Source organism: Heterocephalus glaber, unplaced genomic scaffold, assembly GCF_053883595.1.
Source record: "Heterocephalus glaber isolate CG9 unplaced genomic scaffold, H.glaber_assembly_v1.0 deba00001673, whole genome shotgun sequence".
Lineage (NCBI taxonomy): Eukaryota > Metazoa > Chordata > Mammalia > Rodentia > Bathyergidae > Heterocephalus > Heterocephalus glaber.
Genome location: NW_028258410.1, coordinates 2,941,532 through 2,963,659, shown reverse-complemented (window position 1 = coordinate 2,963,659; position 22,128 = coordinate 2,941,532). Strand labels below are relative to the sequence as shown.

The following is a 22,128-nucleotide window of genomic DNA, read 5'->3' as shown; positions in this document are numbered from 1 at the left end:
AGTCTCTTATCTGTGAAGAATCCTCAAAAGAACCATCCACACTTACTGTCCAGCTCCTCCTCTCAGGCTCTCTGTGAAGTTGGCTTGGCTCACACTGAGCGTCCTCCTCCAAACCCTGCTCTGCCCAGTCCCCACCCATCCTGTCTCCACCTCACCTGGCTTCCACCCCACCTGCCTACTGGGGTCTCTCTCTCTCCCTCTCTCTCCATCTCTCTTCCTCCTCTGCTGGCTCTCCTCTTTCTCCAGCCTCTCAGCATCCCCTTCTCCTTTCTCTCTGCTCAATGACCATAGGAACCCTTCCTGTCCAGAGTTAGAAAGCCTTCCCCGAGACAATGACCCCTTACGTCCAGCCCCAGCCAACCCTTCTGTTGCACTCCAGGAAGGCAGAGCCACAGGTCCCTACTCAGGGGACACTGGAACATCCAGCCCCTCTGCAGACCCCGAGCCCCCAGCCTGCCCTACTCAGCTATCCTTAGCAGGAAGCTGCATTTCCCCCAGTGCTGGACCCTGGGAAGAGCCTTTCCCTCACCCTCCCTCATAGCCTGTTCCTCAGGGAATCTCTCAGCTCTGCTCTTCTTTCTAAAGGCCTCCCCTCAGGGCCATGCTGGCATTATCACTGCCCCCTCATCCCCATCACTGGCTCAGCTGCCCCTGCTCTCTTGCCCACCCTGCCTCCTCCTGTGCCCCAGATCAGCTGCCCTGGACCCTCTATGTACAGCCAGACCCTGTCTCTCCATGCTCAGAGCCTACCTGCATACATTGCACTCAGGAGGAAGCAGCCGCCCCCCTCACCCGGCTGTAAACCCTGGCCCTTGCAAAGCAAACCCTGTCTCCCACCATCCTCTACAGTATCCTTGTCCCCTGCGCTGACCCCTGCTGTCCCTTTCATACCTTCTGTTATGGCCTACAGGCCAGAACCCACCCCCAGGGGCTCCCCTTCCTTCCTCCACCTACCTCCCAGCCTCTCAGTAGGATTCATCCCCTCAAGGGCACCGATGTTCCAGTCCAGGAATAGAACTATCCTGGGAGACATTTCACACTTGGTGTATTTCTTTGTGACATGAACGAATAAAATTGGCACAGCGCTAGTCTTCAGGCAGGCAGCCCTTCACTCTCACCCAGTTTGATCAGGAGCTGATAGGAAGCAATTCCTCCTCCACAATTCCTGGGAAAGCTCCCCCTCAGGAGTCTGAGCTGTCACTCAGCTCCTCCCACACCCAGAACCCTTCCTTCCCCAGCTGTTGGGGAGCAGAGTCCAGCTCCTCCACTGGAGTGTCTGGCTCCCCAGGGCTCAGCCTCTGACTCAGCCCACAGCTGCCCTTCTGGGGAATTGCTCCCCACCCACAGCACAGCAGGCCAGGGCTTTCCTCCTGCAGAGGACCCCCTGGACAGCACACACAGCCCAGGAAGAAGAGAGGGGGCAACTGGCTGTCAGCATTGCCTCTGTGTAACTGCAGTGACCTCTTCATGGCATCAGAGATGTGGCCTCCCAGTGCAGTGGAGTCTTGGCCCGGGCACCTGCTGGGAACCAGGTGGGTTGTTCTCAAAACCTAAGAGCTCCCCACACAGAAGCTAATGTGAGTGGAGCAGGTCCTTGGGCTTTGGGGTGCACACGGATCCCCTTGGCTTTCCTCAAATGGACAGCAGGCACTGCACAGCTGGGTGTTGGCCTGCCCAGGTCCAAACTTGAAAAGACACTGTCCCCTAGCTGAGCCCACCTTGAGACCTGGTCCCATGTGATCCTGGAGGGCAGGACAGCAGGAGCAAGCACTTTTCCAGGCAGGGCTGAGGGGATGCAGGGCCAGGGAGAATTAGCACAGAGATCCTTCCCACCAAAAACAAACTCCCAGCCAGGGGGCCAGGCTGCTGTGTTGGCTTGTGTATTGGCTTTGCTGGATTTTTAGCTCTTCCCACTGAAATACAAATCCCACCTTCTCTGCATCCATGATCTGCCTGCTCTGTGGAGTGGGTGTCTCCATGCTTGTGTTCACCTTGGGCACAGCATGGCACTTATAAACCTTGCTCTCTGCAGAGGGAATGGAGGAGCTGGGAGCAGTCTCTGCAGACAGGAGTGGACCAAGGGCTTGCTGTGCTTGGGCTACTGTGTGAAATGCCCTGAAACTGGGATGGGAGAAACTCACACTGCAGTTGAGAAACACTGAGTGCGTCACTGCCATAGGCCCGGTAATTTAGATTTACTGCCTGAATAATGGAGCCTATATGTCAGTGGCAGCCCCATGGGCTACCCTCAAACTGTGCACTCTGCACTGCTGGGCACTGGGGGTCACAGGCACAAGAGGCCTCAGAGTTCCCTGCATCGTGTACTGGTGTGGAACCTGTTCTGATGGACACCAAGTCACTGACTCCTCCCAAGCTCCAGGGACAGGGACAGTTCCTTCCCCCCATCCTAGAGAATGCCCCAGCAGCTGACTGGGATTCTCCAGGATCCAGAATGAGGCTAGGGATCTACATCAGAGCCAGCCAACTGCAGGGTTCTGAGGAGCAGGCCCCAGTTGCACTCGGAGTCCCCAGGGAGCTCTGCCTACAGCTCTGTCCCGGACTCACAGGGCAGCTTGCTCCTCTTAGCTTACTGGGCCCTGGGGCTTCCACACAACTCAGCCCCTCTCCCTTCCTGCAGGGAGCAGTTACCCCTCTCCATCTGAACCCCACCTTCAGCCCCTGGGTAGCCAGAGCACCTGCCAAGTGTTTGGCTGAAAGGCTGGCCCTCTCCTTGCCTAGGGGAGCAGAGAGGGGTGAAAGAGCAGCCCCCTCCCCCCCCACTCTGAGCTTACAGGGCCTGGGACATGCTCTCTTCATGAGGCCAAGAGGACGGGCCTGGGGAGGCCACAGGGATGGCTCAGAAGAAGCCCAGCTCCAGCTGGCATCCGGAGTGCAGAGCTTGGCTCATGGCCTCTGTCCTTCTGCTTTCAGGGCCTTGTAATATATGTTCTCAAAGTCCTGATGGGAGGTTCAGCTGTTGCCCTAGCTATGATTGGTAAAGGGATAATTTCTGCTTCAGGAGCTGGAGCTAACACTGTAAGTATGGAAGCCCTGGGTGGGGAGTAAGATGTCCCCAGAGGGGGAGTCCATTCCCGTCCTCATGTCCTCATGTCACTCATTCCTGGCCAGGCTGGAGGAACCCTGCAGTGTCCACCCCTTCCAGGCCACATTCCTCCTTTAACCTTGCTGTCCTCCATCTGGCTGTTTTTCTAGGACCTCAATATGACCATGAAAGACACAAGAGGTCTCCTCCAAAGGCCCATAAACAGAGCTAAGGGTTCTACAAGCAGCTTTCACTGGAGCTACAGGGGTTCTACTTGTCCAGGTTCCTGTCCCACTGCTGGCCTCCTGGACCTCCAGCCTCAGCTCAGCCTGGGCAGTCCTGCTGCTCCTCTCCCAAAGAGAAGATGGAGACTGAGACCAACAGCTAGGTCCCCCCTGGCCCTGTGCTGTGTGTGTGGCTCCCACTAACCACCTTGTGTGTTTCCCTGCCTTGAGCCCTGGAGATACAAATATATGTAGCTAATCACCTCTTTTCAGTCACTCATTCATTTAACAAATTATACATTTGATACATACATATGAAGCATTTGTTCATCATGTTAGGTCTTCCACCATGGCAGGACATGGGGAATGTTGTAAACATGACTTTGTCCTAGACCTCTAGGACCTTTCAGGCTCCCAAGAGCTTCAGCAGATGTATTCACTGGGTTTTCCTCATAGGCTATTTATGCAGAAAAGAGAGGTTTATGCCTCTCAGTTTGGGGAGTTCAAAGCTATGGCACCTCCATTGGCTAATATAGTGTAAAAACTACAATGAAAGCATGGGTTGCAGTTAAGGGCAAGGGGAGGGCTGGGAAGGAAAATAAAGCACGTTATTACATGCATGAATACAAGGAAAAAACCTCAATATTCCCTATCATGAATATGCACTAATAAATTTGTTGGCAGAGTTTCAGATTCCATGCTGCAAATATAAAGAAATGAACCCTGGAATCTGTGCGTTGAGCTTCTCAGTAAAGATGAGGGGCCGTTTGGGCAGTGGTGAGTGGTGATTTCAGTTGTCTGAACTGGGGAGACAGGGCGGTGCCCCTGAGCCTCAATGTGCACCTGTTAGGCGTTTGCCAGGACACTGCTGGACCTGTATGGTGTGATGTTCTGGAGTGTAGGTAACCACGGCAGCACCCACAGGTGGCACCTGGATAGTTCTGTTCACAGACACAGATGGAAGCCTTGCAGTTTTGGGGCTCTCCTGGGGAGCCAGTGTGGACAGGGGCAGTTTAGGTCCAGGTGGGGGCTGTGTTTGCATGACAGTGTGAATTTGAAGTAGAAAACTGTACATTTGAAAATGGTTGGGATGGTTGTGCTTATTTTATTACAATGAAATATAATAAACAATTTACTATTTTTTTAAAAGAACACCCAGGTCTAGGAAGCATCACCAAGTTTTAAAACCCCCAGGTGCCCCCTCTCCCTGTTCCTACAGGAGGCTACAACCCCCACTGTGATACTGATTACTACCTTGTCTCTATATTCCAGTCACATATCTGCATATCAGTGCTCCTAAACAAAAGGGAAGAGTTATCAGGGTTACTCAGGCTCCAAGTTCATCCTGGGTCCTGGTGGCCCTGGCAGGGCACAGGCTCCTGGGTGGGGCACCTTGCCCACACTGCTGCAGTCTTGAACAGCATGGAAGATAGACCTGGGAGAGAAGTGCGTACATCTGTGTGAGGTCACACGGGCTGTGTATAGAGCAAACAGGAAATTCTGGCAGGTGAGACGATCACAAGTTCTAGGCCCACCTGGATGACCCATGGAAGAAGAGCGAGGTGGGGGAAAGGTGTATAACTCATGGTGGCCAGGAAGCTGACTGAGGGCAAGGTGCCGGAGAGGAAGGGGACAGGGACCAGACCTGCCTGTACCTGAGGCCTCTGTAACTCACCCAGAAGTGTGCTCCACCAGTCTCCAGGGTGGGTCCTAAAGCCAATCAAGCTGACACAGTGGGGTTTAACTGTCACACGGACATAGATATTCTCACCCCACTAACAGATGAGGAAATGGACTCTGAGGGAGCCCTTCTCAGAAACACACTCACTGCTCAGTGGACAAGAGACTGACTCCCAGCCTCCTGACACACAGCCCAGCACTTTCTCCTATCGCAGGGTGCTTGCCCACAGTTTCTCTTCTCCCTGAATGGCTCCAACCCCATTGATGAGCCCCAGGCAGGAAAAGGCAAAGACAGCACTTTGCTGATTGGCGGCAGCCTGTGCTGGGCCTCCTTCCTGGGAGAGCATGGGGTAGGGATCCTGGGGAGATGTACTTCCCTCCATAAGCAGGAGAACCTAGAGTGTTTTATAATAAAAAGAAAAATGAACAAAGGTCCCATTTAAGAATCTATTGCCCTTCTCTCTTTCACTCATCTTTTACTGGCCATAAGTGTATAGTGTTAATTAATAGGACAAAGGTATTTAGAGTAGCTTAGAATGTTAAAGAAAATATCATTATAGCTTTCATAAGGAAATGCACTAAATGATACCCCCGAGGGAAAATTCTGACTGGACTATATATATAAACCTAAAACTGAGAGAAAGTATTGTTGTAATTTCACATCTCAAAGTGAGCTCAGATTTAATGTGATTGTTTCGTAATATGCATGTTTTGTCTTCATGTTAATATATGTTTTTATCAGTTGGTTAAAGTGCCTAGAGTGGTTTCATTCCTTTTTTTTTTTTCTTGAACTCATCTTAATTTATTTTTCATTCTTTCTTTTTTGGTACCAGGGATCGAACTCAGCAGGCAGCCACTGAGCTAAAACCCCAGCCCTCTTTTTTTATCTTTGCTGTTAGGGATTTCTGGATCTGCTAAGACCTTGCATAAAAAAATAGTTATACAGATATCCAAGGATTACCAAACTCCCTTGAAAAGAGGACAAAAACTACTAGGCTGAAGACTTATGTGAAACTTGCAAATAAGAATCTTAAATTTCAGTAACATAAAGATTTTGTAATTTAGGTTAATATGTATGTTTCTGTGCATTCATTGTCAGGTATATTTTATCCTTCAAAAGTTTAAGTTGGCTTATAAACAAATGATGTATATTAACCCAAATACTTTGTTCCCATGACTTAAAGTGAGCTGGTTCAAATTGGCTGGTAAGATGATAGCAAAGTTGTCGTTAAAGTTGGAGACATGTTTCATCCAGGTCATTAGCCAATCAAGAGATGATAGTCAACCAGTGTGCACTGTGCTAAAAGGAGGGTTACTATAGAGAAATGTCCCCCATGGTTCCAAGGGAAGCCATTTGAGCAAGCAAAACCATGACTCATCCTGGCAGATGACACAACTGGTAGAGGAGCTAAGAGGTTCCACATAAGACCCTAAAAGTAATCCCTGAGGATTCTGTCAACAGAAGTTGACAGACCTTAATAGATACATAGATGGATGACACAGCAATAGGTAGAAATTTTGATTGGGATGGGTCTTATTTTGACTTGCTCTTAAATATCCAACAAGAAAGTGTAACCAAAAAGAGGAATGATAGTAATAGCAATATTAAACAAAAAGTTAGGCTGGATATTGAAAGGGATTCCAAATACTGCACCATTCCCCACTGGCAGTCTCCTGCTGTACTTATAACATTTTAGCGAATGGACATAAGAAATCATAATTCCCAGTTGCTGAGGGCTGAGCAGACCCCTGAATTCCTGTCAATTGTTGATGAGGAATAAAGACAGAAACAAATTTCAAAGTTTAGAAGGACCAGGATCAGATAAGCCTCTAGTGGGCACTCTTGAAAACCTCCATGGTTGATCCACTTTTATTAGCCATCAAGAAGCATAGAGGAAAGGGGCAGTGTGTCATTTGTGGAACAATAACGGTTGGAAAAATATTTTGGAAAACACAGGTTAAATTTTTATAAAGGGAGTGTATGAGAAAGGAACAGGTTAAACTTCACAATAGGGGACCAAGTTAATGAGGAACTAGTTTTTCTTATAATTTACAAGAGCCTGAGTAGATGCTATCTTGCCTCAAGAATGCCATGGTCCCTGGTTTTTGTCTTGTAGCCAAGAGACACACTGTTGTTCATGTGCCCTTGCTCTGGATGCAAGGTGCACCAACCTTCATTCAGTGGACCTGGGTCACATGGCCCCAGGCCCCAACAGTCATACTTATTACTTTCTGATAGCTATGTGACCCAGGCCCCAGCATCCAGTACCACTACCTGTTCCAAAATGTGTCGCTCAGCCTCCCCTATCATATTCCCACTGTCATGTTAGTGTACTTTCAAGCACCTCTCAGGTAAAGAGTTAGCTTCTTGTGCAGGTGAGCTTATAACACAAAAAATGGCACTACAAATATTCTAGCTACTAATCATGATGACTTTTGTGGTATAAAATAACAGTGTTGTCTACATCAGGATTTGCCTATACTATCTGGGGCTCATCTACAAAATAGAGGTTTTTTAAGACCTTCAGTATAGTAAACACCTTAAAATAAACAGAAGCTAATCTAAAAGATAAAAGGCTTCTGCCAAATACTACCTAAATTTATTTGACTTCTATAACTTTTTAGAGCCACTATTTATCAATAGTCTACTTTTAATTTCTTTTAATTTTATTTAACAAGTCAGGTAAGAAAGTGGAAGCTTAAGCATTCATGACTTGCTAATGTCCTTGTCCTTTTCTCCAGACCCTCAAGGAGTGATGGTTCATCAAACAACAAAACCCTTCATCTTCCTTCCTTTGTCTTCATTAGACCTTCAGGCAGAGTGAGAATTTTGATCCCTGGTAGCCAGGATCCACATGACTTCTCAGTCTGAAGCAGTTATAGAAGGCGGACCCTCTGTCCTTCTGTATCCCTTCACAGTAAGCAATCCATATCTGGGGCAGGGTGATGAGATAGGAGAGAAAGAATAAAGATAGGTAAAAAGGAGACAAGGAAATAATAACTAAAAATTGTACTCTTAAGAAGACTACACGGAGGATGTCCTAAAGAAATAAGTGAGAAGTGGGAGCCAGGACTGCCCTTTGGGGGCGGCAGGTCCGGGAGAGTGGGGAGGGCCAGGTTGTGCCCTTAGGGGTAACAAACTCACCCTTGTAGGGACAAGGTTCTCCCAGCCTGGATTCTTGGGTCAGCACAGTGGTGGTCCAGCAGCAAAGGAAGTCACAGCAGCCAGGTCCCAGGGTCTGGGACCTGAACTCAGCTCCAGCACAAGTGCAGTGGACTGCAGAGGGGGAGATGAGGGTCACTGCTTAAGCTGGAGTTTGCTGACAGCTGGTGGGCCCATGGGGGGACCTCACTGGTCCCAACCCTGCACTGGGCCCTGGAGGCGGCTTTGCTGAGAAGCAGAGCTCAGAACTGATGTGAGAGTTCTGCCTACACCACCTGCATGGCACTTTGTGTGCACATGCACACCCACACAAACACACACACACACAGTGGTGCATTCATCCCACCCTTGCTCCACTACTGCCAAGCCAGGGACCAGGGAGCCTCTGGAGTAGGGACAGGGAAGGCGGTCACCAGCTCCACCCAGCTTCCTCTCCCTGGCAGGTGGACCTGGAGTGGGAACCCAGTCCAGCTCACAGGCCTTAGGGGAACCCAGGGCACCTGCTTCTCTGGGCCCCAGGTTCCATCCTATGGGTGGAGCATGGGAGCTCCATGCTACCCAGGGGCCTCTGGGCTGTGACCCCTCCATAAGGATGTGGGTAGGCTCCCAGCAAGGGGACGGGAACCCCAGGCCCAGCTCAGGAGCAAGCAATTCTCCAGCTCCCAGAACAGGAGGACTGAGCTTTAGTCCACCCTACAAGGATGCAGAGCACTGTGTCTGCCTTTGAGGGCAAAGGGGACACAAGTGATTTTCTCTAGGAGCTGAGAATGGTCTCAGGACACAGCAGCTTGGAAGTCTGAGCCTCCTTCCTGAAATCCCAAGGAATGACTTTAATGAATTTAGAAGTGATTGTCACCCACACCCCCAGCTCGGCGCACTTTCATCCTGGTCTTGTCAGTGAGAGAAATTGCTAGCACATGCAGCATCATAACAAGCAGCCCTGTGAGAAAGCAGTTTGCCAGAAAATGATGAAAGCTGTGCTGGGAACTTGAAAATTATTAAAAGACCCAAAGCATTCAGACCATGATCTCAAGTGTGAAGTAAATGATATCCATGGATACCCAAATGTTTCAGACTGACAGTTTTGTGGTGACTTTTTAGGAGGTAACAGAAAGGTGAAACAACCCCAGAACTGTGAAGAAGCCTTGTTTAAATGTAACAGAACTCGTTTTCCACTTTTCTTTAAAATAACTGAAGGTTGTTTGAAGAAAAGAGATTTGATTTGCCTATCTGGGCACACACAGAAATAAGTCAATGTGTCAAATACAGTGTTCTGGTAAAATAGAGTATGCCAACCAACATCAGGCCTTAAATCAGCCCTTTTTTTAAAAAAAAGCTATAATCAGATAGTGCCAAGATGCATGTCACTTGCATTTAACAGTGAATTAAAATACTGACTATACTTTGTCAGAACAGAAAGCAAATGATGAAAAGACTTGAAGATTTGCAAAGGGTGTGTATTAGGGAAAGTTATGTACATAGCAAGGCCAGATTCATTTCAATGTATATCCTGTTCACTCTATTCTATCACTGGAAAATTTAAGAATTTTTTCCATTTTCCAATTCATGCAAAAGAAAAGAGAAAACATTATAGAACATAGTCTAAGTCCTGAGTATGATTCCCTCATGCCTCTTTGGAAAGTAAATTTTTCTCCCTCAATATAAATAAGACTGGGTCTTCTAAAGAGCTTAAGACACCACAGGACAGTGATAAAGGCACAACGATGTTTACAGCAGCACAATTTGTAATAGCTAAATCTTGGAAGCAGCCTCTATACCCATCAAAAGATGACTGGATAAAGAAAATGTGGTAACCATATATAATGGAAAACTACTCAAAGATAAAGAAGGATAAATTTGAAACATTTGTAGGGAACTGGATGCACTTAGAAAATATAATGTTAAGTGAAATAAACCAGACACACAAGCTTAAATACTGTATAGTATCTCTCATTTCAGTGAAGCAAACTGCAAACAAAGAGAATAATAAAGGAGAGATAGAGGGAGACAAGGAGATGAATCTCTTGCAAATGGGAAGTGATCAGAGGTAACAAGGGGAAAGTGTGAGGGAAATAGGGATGGGTAGAAAAATGGAGACAAATGGTCCCTTTTTGGTGATTCCAGCTCTTCTTCATCAGACTGTGACACTGGAAGTGCCCACATTTAATAGCCCTGATAATATTTAAGGTTGCTTAGCAAGATGGAGGAAGTCATCACCCTCCTGAGAGCAAGTTCATTTCCAAGCCAAACTGAGCAGAACTGCTTGGTAATGTCCATAAAGAGAGCAAATGTGAGCACTCCACCACCGTTAAGGAAGGAAATAAAATTCTGTACACAGACATCTTCTGCTTATCAAAACAACAACAACAACAACAACAACTCTGCTTTCTAAGTGAAATACTAATTTAGCTTAGAATAAATACATGTAATCCTTGTAATACATGTAATCAAAGAAAGCTATAAAACTATTGTTCCAAGTACAGCAGCATTCATTTGGGGGCAAAATAAATAAGTTTATGGTTGAGTAGAAAATTTAAAGTAATTTTATTAAGGCCACGAGATATTATTTTAAAATCTTAAATCTAAACTCTTCATTTTCTGAGATGTTTCAACTTAGTGCAAAATAGTTATAGAATCTGAAAAGCAAGAAATGTAGTAAATAAATATTTCCCATTTGTGCCAATGATTAAAATTTCTAGGCCTATTTTTGATTAGCTAATAAAACATTTTCATTATTTTCTTCAAGATGCTAACCTGTTAAAAGTCCATGATAAATAAACATCATGAGGTCCTATTCAACTTCTCCAAAATTTGGACTCCTATTAGCCTTTTCTGTCTTCCTACCTAATCACAGTAGATTGTACCAGGGATGGCACCTAACCTAAGCTGGTTGTTTCATAGATAGTACTTTACTTACACTCATTATGCTCAGTGCAAGATCAGATATAGTCCGATTTCTTCACTGGAATTCTGACAACAGAACCTGACAGTCTGGATGAAGGGGGGAGAAGCTGAAGGGACACAAGAGAGAATCTTAGTGCCAGAAGCCATGTGAAAGGATATGTTTTGAACAAGCAGAGATAAACAGATAATAAAAAGAAATAAAAATTAATAAGAAAATGAATTGCATCCAAGCTCAGAGAATATTACAGTGGATAGAAATCTAACTTTCCAGAATCTATTTTTTTTGTATTAAATTCTTTTATTGGTATATTGTAGGTATACAACACAATTACATTTCTCATTGGGAACTGTATCTTTATATAATGCATCTTGGTTCTTATATTTTCCCGATTACTAGCCCTCCCTTCACGCCCTCCACCCTTCCCTATTTACAAAGACTTTATTTCCATTTTTTCCATTTCTCAGCATTTTTTCTTTCGCTTCTTTACTTCCTCCTGCTCCTCCCACTACCCCTACCCCTTTGGATCTTTTCTTCCTATTTTACATTATCAATTATTCATTCTAATCATTGGTACATTTTAGGTATACAATATAATGACATTCATCATTGGAAATTTGCACCTTTACATATTCTCCCTTGGTTCTTATTTTTTCACCCTTGCCCAGGCCTCCCTTCAACCCCTCCAGTCCTCCCTATTTACAAAGATTTTGTTCCTATTTTTCCATTTTCTCATATTAATCCCATTTTCTTCTATCCTTTCCCCTAGCCCTCCCACTTCTTTCCGCTTTGCCCTTTTTCTTCCTATTTCACATGACCTATTACACATTTAGTCCTTATTTACACTTTCAGTTTCTCACACCAGAGAAACTATTCGGTATTTACACATGTGTCCTATTTATTTCACTTAAGGGTATCGCCTCAATGTGCATACACTTTGCTATAAATGTCTCTAATTTCTCATTTTTATGGCTGAGTAGTACTCCATTTTATAAAAAAAAAACACATTTTCTTTATCCAGTCTCCAGTTGATGGGCATTTGGGCTGTTTCCAAGTTTTAGCTATTACAAACTGTGCTGCTATGAACATGGGTGCACATATATCACTGTGGTATGATTCTTTTAATTCTTTGGAGAAGATCCGCAGCAGTGGAATAGCAGGGTCAAATGGGACTTCCAGTCCTAGTTCTTCGAGGTATCTCTGTACTGATTTCCACATTGGTTGCACCAGTCTACACTCCCAACAGCAGTGGAGCAGGGTTCCTCTTTCCCCACAGCCATGCCAGCATTGGTTATTGGTGGATTTCATGATAGCAGCCGTTCTTTCTGGAGTGAAGTGGAATCTCAGCATTGTTTTCGTTTGCATCTCTTGAATGATCAGTGATGTTGACCATTTTTTCATGTATTTATTCACTATTTCTACTTCTTTGTCTGAGAAATGTCTATTCATTTCAGATGCCCATTTTTGGATTGGGTCTTTGAATTTGGGAGGTCTGATATTTTTAAGTTATTTATAGATTCAAGATAGTAGACCTTGGTCTGAGGAAGAGCAGGTGAAGATTTTTTCCCACATTGTGGGTTGTCTCTTCACACTGGTGGTGGTTTCACTTGCTGTGAGGAAGCCTTTTAATAAGAAGAGATCCCACTTGTTGATTGTTTGTGCTAGTTTACAGGCAACTGAGGTTTTGTTCATAAAATCTTTTCCTACACTGATGTCTTCAAGGGTTCTACCTAACCTCTGTTCCAACTGGTTCAGAGTTTCTATTTTAATATTTAGATCTGTAATCCATTTTGATTTTAGTTTAGTGCATGGTGAGAGATATAGGTCTAGTTTGAATCTTTGGCAAGTTGAAGCCCAATTTTTAATATTAAAGAGGCTATCTTTCCTCCAGTGAGAGTGTTTGGCTCCTTTGTCAAAGATGAGATGGCTGAGTGTGTCTGGCGTTGTTTCTGCATCTTCTAATCTCTTCCACTGGTTCTCAAGTCTGTTTCTTTGCCAGTACCATGCTGTTTTTATCACAGTAGCTTTGTAGTATAGTTGCAGGTTGGGGATTGTGATACCCCCTGCCATCTCTCTGTTACCTAGAATTGATTTTGCTATTCTGGGTCTCTTCTTGCTCCAAATGAATTTTTGGATTGTTTTCTCGAGGTCTATGAAGTATGCTGCTGGGATCTCAATTGGAATTGCATTAAATCTATATAACAATATTGGAATTTTGGCCATTTTCACTATATTAATCCTTCCTACCCAGAGCAGGGGATGTCTACCCATTTCAGATGTCATCTTCAATCTCTCTTTTCATAGTGCTATAGTTTTCAGAGAAGAGGTCTTTGATTTCTTTCCTTAGGTTGATTCCTAGGTATTTCAGTTTTTTGGATGCTATTGTGAAAGGAATTATTTGCCCTATTTCTCTCTCAGTGCGTTTGTCATTTATATAGAGGAAAACTATTGATTTTTGTGTGTTGTCCTTGTAACCAGCTACTTGACTGAATTTGGTTATCAAGTCTAGAAGACTTTTGGTGGAGTTCTTGGGGTCTTCTATATAGAGTACCATATCATCTGTAAATAATGACAATTTGAATTCTTCATTTCCTATCTTTATTCCTTTTATTTCTTTCTCTTGTCTAATTACCATGGCTAATGTTTCCAGAACTATATTGAACAAGAGTGGTGATAGTGGGGATCCTTGTCTTGTTCCCTATTTTAGTGTGAAGGATTTCAGTTTTGACCATATAGTATGATATTGGCTCTTGGTTTTTCACAGATGGCTTCTATCAGTTTGAGTTAGATACCATGTATTCCAACTTTGTGTAGGGTTTTTATCATAAATGCATGTTGGATTTTGTCCAATGCTTTTTCTGGGTCTATGGAGATAACCATGTGGTTTTTGTCCTTGGCTCTATTGATATAGTGTATTACACTGATTGATTTGCATATGTTGAACCATCCCTGCATCCCTGGGATGAATCCCACTTGATCAGGGTGTATGATCTTCTTGATAATCTTCTGCATTCTGTTTGCCAGTATCTTATTAAGGATTTTTGCATCTATGTTCATTAGTGAGATTAGCCTATAGTTCTCTTTTTCAGTTGGGTCTTTCTCTGCTTAGGGGATCAAGGTGATGCTTGCTTCCAGGAATGAATTTGGGAGTATTGCTTCCCTTTCAATTTCATTGAAGACTTTAAACAGTGGTGGCAGCAGCTCCTCTCTAAATGTCTTGTAGAATTCAGCAGTGAAGCCATCATGGCCTGGGCTTTTCTTAGTTGATAAGTTTTTAATTACATTTTCAATTTCATTGGTTGATATTGGGTTGTTCAGAATTTTTAGGTCTTCTTCTTTCAACTTTGGTAATTCATATGGATCTAGGAATCTGTCAATTTCTTCTGTGTTGTCCATCTTATTGGGGTATAGGTTCTGGAAGTAGGTATTGATGATCCTCTGGATTTCTGTTGGTTCTGTTGTAATTTCACCCTTTTCATTCCTAATTGCATGGATTTGGGCCTTTTCTTTCCTTTTTCTGACAAGGTTGGCTAAAGGTTTGTTAATTTTGTTGATTCTTTCAAAGAATCAACTCTTGGCTTCATTGATTTTTTGTATCATTCTCTTAGTCTCCATTGCATTGATTTCTCCTCTGATCTTTATAATTTCCTCCCTTGTATGAGCTTTGGGGTTGACTTGCTCTTCTTTTTCTAGAAGCTTGAGGTTCAGCATCAGGTTGTTTGATTGCAATCATTCTGTTTTCCTAATATGCATATTCACTGCTATAAATTTCCCTTGTAAGACAGCTTTCATTGTGTCCCATAGATTCTGATATGTTGTATTGTCATTGTCATTTAATTGAAGGAACTGTCTGATTTCTTCTTTAATTTCCTCTGTGACCCATTGGTTATTCAGAAGTGTGTTGTTCAATTTCCACATGTTTATGAAATTTTTTGAGTTTCTTTTGCTACGGATCTCCAATTTCATCACACTATGGTTTGATAATGTACAGGGTATAACTTCAATTCCTTTGCACTTACTTAAACATGTTCTATGTGTGAGTATGTGGTCTATTTTGGAGAATAACCCATGTGCAGCTGAGAAGAATGTGTATTCTGATTTTGTGGGGTGGAAGACTCTGGAAACATCTGTTAAGTTCATTTATTAAAGAGTTCGTTTGAGTTCTAGTATTTCATTACATATTTTTAGTCTAGTTGATCTATCTATTTGTGACAGTGAGGTGTTGAGGTCCCCCACTACAATTGTATTAGTGCCTATATGACTTTTCATGTCCATTAGTATTTGTTTTATATAGTTGGGTGCACTAGGTTTGGTGCATAGATATTTATGATTGTCATCTCTTCCTCTTGGATTCTTCCCTTTACAAGGATGTAATGTCCTTCTTCATCTCTCTTAATCAGTGTTGGTTTGAAATCTACTTGATCTGCCAAGAGGATAGCTACTCCTGCTTTTTGGGGGGTTCCTGTCACATGGAGTATTGTTTTCCACCCTTTAACTTTCAGTCTATGAGTCTCCTTTGAGTTAAGTGTTTTTCTTGTATGCAGCATATTGTTGGGTTTTGCTTCTTGACCCATTCTGTCAGTCTATTTCTTTTGATTGGTGAATTGAGACCATTAACATTGATGGTTATAACTGAAACATATTGACTTGTCACTGCCATGACTTTTTCTTTTTGTTGCGTTCTCCCCCTTTACATTTAATTTCTTGTCATGCCAGATGTGTACATTCTGCTTTGCTTCCTGGGGTTGTGATCCTCAATGTCTGTTCCAAGGATATTGTGTAAAATTCTTTGGAGTGCTGGTTTGGTATTCACGAAGTTCCTAAGGTGCTCTTTGTCATGAACGTATCTTATTTCTCCATCCATTTTGAAAGATAGTTTTGCAGGGTACATCAATCTGGATTGGAGGCTGTTTTCTTTTAGGGCTTGGAATATGTCACTCCAAGCTCTTCTTGCCTTGATGATTTCTGTTGAGAAAACTGCTGTGATTCTGATGGACTTTCCTTTGTATGTGATTTGTTTCTTTTCTCTGACTGCTTGGAGAACTTTGTTCTTCTGTTGTGTTTCTGGAATCTTAACAATTATATGCCTATGTGTAGATTCTTTTTGATCAAGGCTATTGGAGTCCTATATGCCTCACTTATCTGTATGTTAAGCTCTTTTCCCCTGCTTGGGAAGTTTTCTGCCATTATTTCTGTGAAGAGATTTTTTATGTCATCTGCTCTCTCTCCTGTTTCTTCATTAAGCCCAAACAGTCTTATCTTATTCTTTTTTGCATCATGTAGCAGCTGCTGGATTGATTTCTCATGTTCCCTTATAATTTTGAAGCACTTTTTCTTTTCCTGGTCACTAATTGCAATCTTATCTTCTATATCTGAAATTCTGTCCTCACACTGGCTCATTCTGTTGTGTAGACTTTCAATCGAGTTTTTCATCTCCTGGAAATCTATTTGCATCTGTGTTATGGATTCCATTTTTTTCTTATGTTAGGATTCCATCATGTTCCTCTGGTCCTCTCTAGATTTATTTATTAATCATGTCTTGCACTAGGGGCACAATTTCTCCTGTCATCTGAGAAATCATTTCTGAATTCATTTTTTCCAGATCCCCTGTTGCCAGTTCAGTGGGTCCAGGTTGTTGAGTATCAGAGTGTTCCATCTCATTTCCCTTTGGGGCTGCTGTAGGTGATCTGGAAGTCTGAGTTTGAGACTTATTTACGTGTTTTCTCATTTTGACTGGGGCAGGGGTATGTTAGGGGCTGCACAGATTACCTCCTCTGAGCTGGGTGAGGTGGGACAGGGGCCACGAGCAGTGGTAGGGATGGTGACCCCAAATCCCTTTCCTGTGGGCTGGGAGCAGCCGGAGGGATGGTGACCGGAAAGACCCTTCCTCTGGACCAGGAGCAGTGGGACGACAGCTCAGAAGCCCCTACCTCTGGGCTGGGAACAGTGGCACTCAGTACCTTGGTCTGGTGGTCTGGTGTCCTCTGCATCTTTGTATTGTGGAATCAGGTGGCTGCGTGCCTGTAGCAGTGTGATTCAGTGTCTTCCATGTGACTCAGGATCTTGGTAGGGCGTGCACAGATCTGCCTGTCTGTGGCAGGCTGATTCGGCATCTCCAGAATCTTGAGTTACTAATGACTCTAATTTATCCTTGAATCTACAAGGGCTCTTCATTTTTGGTCAGGTATTTTTTAAGGAAAAAATTTCTCTATTTTTATTAACTATGCTAATTGCGACTGACTGAACCATAGTGCCTGATTCATTATCTCTAAAATACCTGTTATAACTTTTATGAAATGCAAGAAATAAAATAACTAAATACTCTTCATTTTTAGTAATAAGTTGAAAGAAGACAAATATTAACCAGAACATCTGTAGAGAACTGCACCAGAAATATTATGTAGGAATGCAGTCTCTAGTTTCTCGGGATCACGAGTGAAATGGGAATTTCTAGCATTATGTAGGGACCACTGGATTGAAAATTAAGTATCAATAGATGAACAATGAGCTTTGGAAGATATAAGCAAGTGAATTTGGCCAACTGTAGTACCTTGATTTTCAAGTCAGACCTGATTTGTTAAGGAGAGTAGAGGTCACTGCACTCAAAAAATGTTCCTGATGTTGTCACATTCTTTGATTAGTCTGTTAGTATTTTCAGATTCTCTGTGATCTAATGAGTGTACCCACTATCTCTAGCACACACAATAATCTCTACCTTAATTTGAGGTATATGTGCTATTATATATGTTCTGTAATTAGCCTTGTATTAAAAACAAGAGAAATTAATTGTGATATGAGAGAAACTAATAATTCCCCCTAATTTAGAGAGGACCAAATTAGGAGTAAAGACTAAATTTTTCCAAAAGAATCACATGACTAAAGACTCAATAAATGAGATCAAGGCAAATTCCAGAAGAGTGAAGTTTTCTCGCTGTATTCCATTGGTGCTCTAGAAGGATCTAGGTAAACACAAGATCAGTTTTCAGAGTATAGCCCAGAGTTGAAAGAAAAAATTACCCAAAGTATATATAGTGTCTCTTACAATAGGAAGCTTCTCTACATACTTGAATCTACCACTTTGCATGAGTCAGGAAGAAAAAGATTATGACAAGAGATGATGGAACAAGTCTCTAACCATAAGATATTATTACATTCAACCAACAATGAAAAGGTGATATTCTCTATTGACTTTTTAAGGTCAATTCAAACTCAGAAGAAGGAATTGAAACCTCCTTTCATCACATAACATCTGAGATCAACTTCTTGCTCCACAACTTGCTCATGGCGTTTTTCACTTCTGCATTCCTCAGTGTGTAAATCAGTGGGTTGAGAAAGGGTATTCCAATCATGTAAAACACAGCTATCACCTTATCCATGGGGAAGGTGGTGGCAAGGCATGTGTAAATAAACATGCAAGGTGCAAAGAACAAGGCAACCATGGTGATGTGGGAGATGCAGGTGGAGAGGGCTTTCCTCCTCCCTTCAGTGCTGTGGCTTCTGAAAGAATGCAGGATGACAACATAGTTGAACATCAGTAAGACAAAACTCACTGAACAAATGGCCCCACTGTTGGACACCAAGAGCAGGTTGACCACGTAGATGTCCACACAGGCAACTTCCACCAGGGGCTCCAGGTGACAGAAATAGTGATCAATCACACTGGGGCCACAGTAAGGCAGACTCAATGTCAGAAGAATCTGAGCTAAAGAATGCACACAGGATCCCACCCGGGCCACAGTGACAAACACTGCACAGAGCCTGCAGTTCACAATGGTTGTGTAGTGCAGGGGTTTACAGATGGCCACATAGCAGTCCATGACCATATGGATCAGGATGAAGATCTACAGGCAGCCAAAGAAATGCAATGTAAAGACTTGGATCATACACTCACTTAAAGGAATAGTGGCCTGCTCCACAAGGGTGTCCACAATAGTTCTAGGGGTGATGAAAGTGGAGAAGCAGGTGTCTGATAGTTATAAGTAGAAAAAGAAGAAGTACATTGGACTCCCAAGTGCCTGACTGGTCTTGATGGTGATGATAATCAGCAAGTTACCCATCAGTGTCCCCAAATAGACAAACAAATGACAAAAACTATTTTCTTCCTAAAAGGATCTTGTGTCAACCCAAGTAGAATGAACTCAGTCACATTATTTTTCACCTGCATAGGTTCATGAATGTAGAGAAAGGATGACTTTGAAAATGGTTATCTGCCCCCCAAAAAGGAATTAATTTATGATGTCCTATGAGAAGTTATGGATTATCCCAAGCAGGTTAAATATTTTTATCAGAGACATTTTGTCTATATCTTTTAATAAGTTACTCCAAATCTTGCTCTTCAAGTTTATGGACAACTTTGTGTTATTATGAGGCTCAAATATGCTTATGAATGAATTCTTCCCTATAGCATTTTTCAAATACAAACCCTTCTTAACTTTGGGATGATTCTAATTAAATTTGGCAATTCTATGAATTTAAAGTTAAGAAGTATGGTTCTATCTTAACTATATTTCATATGCATAAACATTAAGGACCATGATTTCGATGTAGATCACTGAACATTTAAGATCCATTTGGCTGCTTTATTTCATAATATAAGTACATATGCCATCAACACACAAAAAGTATATATGTATATATCATAACTTAGAAAATCTATCTCCCTGTTTCCTGCCATCTGTCTTTTATGAATGAGTGGAGACAGAAAGGAGAAGAGAAGGAGGATTAAGATACAATATGTAGCTCAAAGCCACGACCAGCCAGGTGAGACAAGAAGCTTGAAGCTCTGCAGTCTTCCTGGACACTGCTCAATCCACGTTGAGGTCTGCTTAGCCACGTGGGCACCTTCAAGGACCAGTCACGACCCCCCGCATGCACCTCTGCCCTTCTGGATTTTCTGCTACCTGGTCCCACACTACAGAGGCACAGGGGATTATAAAGACCCTTGTCCTGAGCATCACAAAATAGAGTAGATGTTAGTAACAGAAAGACGGCTGCTCAGGCTCCTTAATGAAAACTGAAGTTCAGCAGAAAAGTAAAGAGGATCTCTACAATAAAGGCACATCAGATTACTGTACTTGGTCTGATGCTGGCTTGGTGAGACTCATTGGCTCATATATGCACACAAATTCCAACTTTGACTACTGTGACAGCAGAGACATACCCTGGAGGCCCATAATTTTTATTACTATTTACCGAAAAGAACAAAAATTTTTTTCTCTTATTTTTAATTCTTAACTTTTACTTTTTTCTACTCTTCAAATTTTTACTTTTCTGTCTTTTCTTTCTTTTATCTTTTCTCTCTCTCTCTCTCTCTCTCTCTCTCTCTCTCACTCATTCTCTTGCTGTCCTACATTGCTCCTCATCTCCCCATTTTTTCCTTCCTGCACTGAATTCGGATTTCTCCCTTAATATTCTTTTCTTCTCTTTTTCCTTCTGATTATCATTAGGTTTAAAGGAAAGTAAATTTGGTATCTAGCCTCCCTGTTGCCATTAGGTGATTGTATTCACATCTTTGTTCTTTCATTCTGCCTTTTTCTCTTGCATTTAATGACTTCTTAGAGTTTGTGTGACCTTTCTGTGTCTTCTGGCCTCACTGCTAATCTTACCTGTTCATTCTACCTGTCTCTCCCTCCCCAACTCTTTTTAACTCCCCACACAGAAGGGGAAACATGCTATATTGAAGAGATTTTTGATTATAAACTTATGTTGGGTTGGTCCTCAGTTTTAATTTAACTCACACAGTTAAATGTGATAGATTAAGAGCTACCACAAATTGTCATTTTCTAAGCTGTGCCTAATGCTATGGTATTGCTGACTATGTCATTTGGGCTAACATGTTGTGATTGATCTAATTAGTTTTCCTTCCTGGTATAAGGAAACTAAAATAGCCTCAGAGTCATTAGAGTCTCAAAACCCAAACACAAGCTATATCTGGAAGACACTTCTGAAAAGCAATCACTCCACAAGGGTTTTAAACACAAGCAACAAAGATACCTACACTAAGCAATTCTGAAATATCAACCCAGGAATTAAACCAAGGACAGTACCAAAAATAAAAATGAGAAGACACTTAAGCAAGGCACAAATGCAGGCTTCCACACCACAAAAAGGAAATTCTGGCAGAAATTAGGTGGAAAAGTCTGATAAGAAACCACTTGGACACCCTGAATTGAGAGCACAGGAAGTAACAAAGCAGATGCATGAGGCTGTAGAAAAATTCAAAACAGAAATAATCTCCCAGATAAATACAGACATGGTGAGCAGAGTGAAAGACATAATTAGAGGCTCTAGAGCAGAAACACATAAGAAAATAGATGAGATCAGAAACATGTAAGAAGCCATGAATGCCTAGCATAAGAAAGAACTGGAAAACACGATTGCCCAACATAAGAAAAACATGGAATCCATGAAACAGATTCAAACAGATATTCAGGAGATTAAAAACTGCATTGACAGCATGCAGAGCAGACTAAGAGGTTCTGAAGAAAGAATATCAGATATAGAAGACAGGATTGCAGTGAAGGACCATGAAAACAGAGATTTCTTAAAGATAGTAAGGGACAATGAGAAATCAATACAACAGCTGCTAGATGATGCAAAGAAGAATAACATAAGACTCATACAAGTCCATGAAAAAAAACAAGAAAGTACAATTGACATAAAAAACTGTTCACAGAAGTAATGGTAGAAAACTTCCCAGACAGAGGTAGAGAATTGGACATACAGACAAGTGAGGCATATAGAACTCCAACCTGTCATGACCAAAAAAAATCTACACCTAGAAACATGATAGTTAAGATCCCAGAAACCCAACAGACAAACAAAATTCTACAGGCATTTAGAGAAAAGAAACAAATCACCTATGAAGAAATGCCCATCAGAATCAAGGCAGATTTCTCAACACAAACCCTCAAATCAAGGAGAGCCTGTAGTTTAGTATTTCATTCCCTAAAATAAAATAACTTCCAACCTAGACTGCTGTATCCAGCAGTTATATTTCAAAAGCAATGGGGAAATTAGATACTTTCATGAGAAAGAACACCTGAGAAATTTCATGAACAAAAAAACGAGCACTCCAAACAATTTTAAGCAATATCCTAGAAAAAGACAATGAAGG

General features: G+C 42.5%; 1 long non-coding RNA gene and 1 pseudogene across 1 annotated transcript; one reads left to right on the top strand and one right to left on the bottom strand.

Moving 5' to 3' along the window:
- The first annotated feature begins 1,230 nt into the window (after positions 1-1,230).
- Positions 1,231-12,144, top strand: LOC101712924 (uncharacterized). Its single transcript, XR_205083.3, has 3 exons — positions 1,231-1,532; positions 2,932-3,036; positions 3,214-12,144. It is a non-coding gene; the product is annotated as an uncharacterized LOC101712924 (long non-coding RNA).
- A 6,106-nt stretch (positions 12,145-18,250) lies between these two features.
- Positions 18,251-19,176, bottom strand: LOC101717489 (olfactory receptor 4C16-like; annotated as a pseudogene).
- Positions 19,177-22,128: the final 2,952 nt, after the last annotated feature.